The sequence below is a fragment of the Oreochromis aureus genome, linkage group 3 (genome assembly GCF_013358895.1).
Source record: "Oreochromis aureus strain Israel breed Guangdong linkage group 3, ZZ_aureus, whole genome shotgun sequence".
Classification (NCBI taxonomy): Eukaryota; Metazoa; Chordata; class Actinopteri; order Cichliformes; family Cichlidae; genus Oreochromis; species Oreochromis aureus.
This window is the reverse complement of record NC_052944.1, coordinates 93,304,072-93,308,507: the sequence shown is the minus strand read 5'-3', so window position 1 is coordinate 93,308,507 and position 4,436 is coordinate 93,304,072. Positions and strand designations below refer to the sequence as shown.

The 4,436-nt window shown below is 39.4% G+C and overlaps 1 long non-coding RNA gene across 1 annotated transcript; it reads right to left on the bottom strand.

The window, feature by feature from the left end:
- Nucleotides 1-678: 678 nt before the first annotated feature.
- Nucleotides 679-2,941, bottom strand: LOC120438505. The gene is made up of 3 exons (XR_005611957.1): nucleotides 1,415-2,941; nucleotides 1,051-1,333; nucleotides 679-876 (listed from the first exon to the last, which is right to left on the bottom strand). It is a non-coding gene; the product is annotated as an uncharacterized LOC120438505 (long non-coding RNA).
- Between the last annotated feature and the right edge of the window lie 1,495 nt (nucleotides 2,942-4,436).

The window sequence follows — 4,436 nt, the reverse complement described above, 5'->3', positions numbered from 1 at the left end:
AAAACCCAAGTCAACTGAACTAGGACAAGAGTTTAAACAATAGATTATTTTAATTTAGCTGAAAGGGTTTTCCCAAGTAAAAATGACAATTAAAGGAGTTGAACTGACTAACAAATCTCAGTCAACTAAACTAAGATGAAAGTTTAGACAACATGTGATTTTTCATTAAGATAACAATTGGTTGTGTTATAAGAACAAACTCTATTTCTTGACTTAACTTAAAATTTTAAGGCAGCCCTGTACCTGATATTTTTAAGTTGAAACAACAAGTTATATTTTACAGTGTGGGAGTTTGCAACCCTATTAGTTAGGTTGCTTAATATTTCTGCTAAGTACTCTTTAAAATACCAGAATAGGGAGGATGGAGTAGGTTTAAGTTTATTAGATTGATCAGTGTTGCTGAACTATGAAATATTTTGGGTGCAGTGTATTTTTTACATACAGGTATAACAGAATAGCTTTAGTGTTGTTGTTTATTTAAACTTGAGTATGAACTTATACAAAATGCAGCAAGATATTAAAAAAACAGTTTCATTGATTAAAAAACACACTATATCGGATTCATATCGGTATCGGCAGATATCCAAATTTATGATATCGGTATCGGACATAAAAAAGTGGTATCGTGCCATCTCTAATTCCTTCTCTCCGCATCCCTTTCCTCACCTAACACAACCCTTCCATAGAGATCATGCAGGAACGCAAGGAGCCGTTCAGTGTTGTATGGTCCAATCAGTGGTCTGTGTAACAGCAGTCCATCAGTGGATATTGCTGCGCACATTGTGATGTTGGCACCCCTCTGGCCCGGGACATTCACTGTGGCTCTCTTCCCAATCACATTCCTCCCTCGTCGCCGTGCTTTGGCCAAGTTGAAACCTGCCTCATCCACAAAGATGAAAATGTGATGTGTTTGCCTGCCTTCAATCTCCATGACTCTCTAACATAAATCCACAAGGCAACATAAGCTGTTACAGTAGTAAATTTGTAAAATTGTCTTTGTGTGTGTTTGGTTTTGTTCAAAAACAGATCTGTATTTTATTGTGATCTTACCTGGACATACTGGTTCCTGAGTTGCTTGACATGTTCAGAGTTCCTCTCAAAAGGCACAGTGTACAACTGTTTCATCCTGACCTGATGTTTTTTCAGGACTCTAGAAATTGTTGTTATGCTTACACTGTGAATATTTGCGAAAGTAACGTTGTCTGCCAAGACTCTGTGTCTAATTTCAGTGAGTTTTATCCCATTGTTTCTGATGACCATATCAACAATGGCAGTTTCCTGCACATCAGTGAACATCCGTCCTCTCCCTCCTGTGTGAGGTAACCGTTGAGTCCTAAGCAGAAATGCAACAACAATTACACAAAAGCTTATTTACTTCTGAAATGTGCAAATGCCCTTGCAGAATACAAGTTACCTGTTGGTTTGCCGGAAAACTCCAACAATAGATGCCACTGTAGAGCGTTGCAGATTTGGCTGCACTCTCTGACCAGCCTCTCATTGAGTGACCATGATTTACTACATGATCAATTACAGTAGCTCTGATCTCATCTGAGACTACAGCTCTTGATCTTCCTCTTATTCTTCTTCCACCACGCATACGTATTCCTCGCCCCCTCCCAGCCACTCTTCTTCCTCTTTCAGCCACTTCTCCATTTCTGGCTGGGTCCATGTTTACATCACAAAACAAACCTATTCAGCAGTTGTCTCCTTTTGTAATGAAATTGAAGGAGTAACACCTGTGTAGATGTTCATCTACAATGAGAATCAGCTGTGGCTGGTTAAACTGCATTTTTAGATTTAAAATATGTTTCAATAAAATATTGCTGTTGAATTTTGCTGTCTTATTCAGTTTTGCATTATGTTATTGTTTTGACCGTAAGTTTAACAGTTTTGCAAACAGTATGTAAGTACATGCAAAATGTCCTGTACGTACAAAGATTTTTGGCAGTTGTTGTGTCTGAGTGAGAAAATAATTCATGAAATTTGAGAGATGTAGTCATTGAATGCATTTTGTGCCAAAACAATGATAACTGATCCTCAGTTTAGCCCACATAGACTTCTGTTGTGCTCACTGTGTGAGGAGTTTTGCAAAAGTGACCTACGTATTGAGAAATGTGTCCTAGCGTCTGTAAAAAACTGTAACTCAGTATGATGGATTGTTTGGATTTGTCTTTGTTTCTCTGGCTTTTCTTGTGTGTCTGTGTGTCTTTGTATGTTGGATAGAGTCATGTGACCTGCCCAGGGACTACACATGGAAATGAGCAGTTTAGCTCAAATCTGGCAGGTTTCCATCTTCTGTTTTTATCCTGATGTCCATGAACATGAACACTGTCCCTGTCAAATAAATCCAGATACAAAGATCAGATCTACTGAGCATCATCAGCGTGTCAGCCGCTAACTGCATCTTCAAATAAATAAATGTGTCTGATCAGCGGTGATAAGAGGAGAGACGCTGAGCGAGTGAAACTTTAAAAACTGACTGAAAAAATTCTTCTTGGCTTCATTTTTCCTTCCAGTCTGAAAAATCTTCCATTTAATGATTCTGTGGAAATATGAGACATTTGAAGACCTTCATTTATTTGAATTTCAGAGTTTTTAATGAGCCACAGCAGCCCTGAATAAACACTTGAATTACTGTCTGAGCTGCTGCAGTTTCCTGCTGCGTCCACTGGGTGTCAGTAAAGCTGCAGGTGTCTCACCTGTGAGTCCAGCTGTGGGGAAACAGTCCAGCTGCTGGTTCTGCCTCCAGCTGAGGAAACACTTCATTCCTTTTATTGCTGATCTCTCTTTATGAATCCACCTGAACTCGTCTGATCCTGGAAACCTTTCACTTTCCTTCCTTGCTGTCTCCGTCTGTCTCTCACTTTCACATTGGTTGGTTTCTCTCTGAATCATCTCCAGAAGGAGCTGAAAGGATCCTTGTTACATTTGACAGTATCCAGGAAATAGTCCGACCCCAAAAGCCCTGGTTGGAAGTGAAGTGTGTTTTCTTTAATAATGTCACCAAAATGAGAGCTTTTTAAAAACAGGAGAAAAAAATGTAACAGTCTCTTTTCAACATCCAACCAGATGAAAGTGTCTGCTTGAACCGATTCTTTGTTTCTTTGGTTTTTTTTGTTTTACTCTTTTGCTTCGAGCCCTATGTACATGAGCTGCATGCTAAACGATCTCTTGCTAAAAGGGTTGGGATTCATGTATATATCTAACTACTTAGCACTTTTAATTCTTATTTTTATGTCTATTTAAGCATTATATGACAGTATGTTCACACTAAGTACCGCAGCAATTTCCTAATGTTGTAAACCTGCTCAACATTTGGCAATAAAACCCTTTCTGATTCTGATTCTGATTCTGATTATAAGCATGTGCTTCAGCTTCTTCTTGATTAGCCTTATCTCATGCTTTCTTGCTTTGTGGTAGATCTTTATTCTGTATTCATTGAGATATTTGAATGCTAATCAAAAAAATAAATAAATAAAAATAGTCCAGATTAAATGACTGTTAGGTCTTCACTGACTGAGAAACTCTGACTGAGTGGGCTGAGACCAACAGTCACATAACATGCAGCTCTGAAATATGCGATCTGCTTACAGATCTGAGAGCTTCCAGCACAACCTCTGCAGTGGTCGCTCTGCAGTCTTTTATACCTGCCATTAAGCCGCTGCAGTATTCTTCTAAACCAAGGGTGTCGAACTCCAGGCCTCGAGGGCCGGTGTTCTGCAGGTTTTAGATATCACCCTGGTTCAACTCGCCTGATTCAAATAATAAGTTCATTACCAGGCTTCTGGAGAACTTCAAGACATGTTGGGGCGGTAGTTTAGCCATTTAAATCAGCTGTGTTGGATCAAGGACACATTTAAAACCTGCAGGACACCAGCCCTCGAGGCCTGGAGTTCGACACCTGTGTTCTAAACCATAGGTGTCGTCACTCGCACAACATCATGTCAAACATGGTGATAAAGAGGAAAAGAAGTCAAAACCTGAAGCCAAGACTGTGGACTGTTTGTTTCTTCTTTCCACAAACTCAGGTTTTCAGATTAACAGTTGTACCATCTCCCTCGGTGTATCTGGAAGTCTCTGAGCTTCTGTATCATGAGATCAATAACATGTTTAAAAACCGACACCATTGTATGCTCGATGCCCTCGATAGCCCAGCTGTGACGGCCGTGTCTGTTACAAAGTTACAAAAATCAAGAATTTCACAACCGGCTGACACACCACAAAGATTGTGTCTAAAGACACAGGATGCGATGGCCTTAAAAAATAGGATCAATGAGACCAATCACCGATATCTGGAGCTGATATAGATTTAGAAAAAAATCAAATCCAGCAAAGAAAACTTTATTTTTCTGTCTAAAAACATGTTTAGGCAGAAACGTTTCAAGCTCTGCTTCGTTCTGAATAACTGATCGTCTTTAAGTCTTCATGCTGCTGTA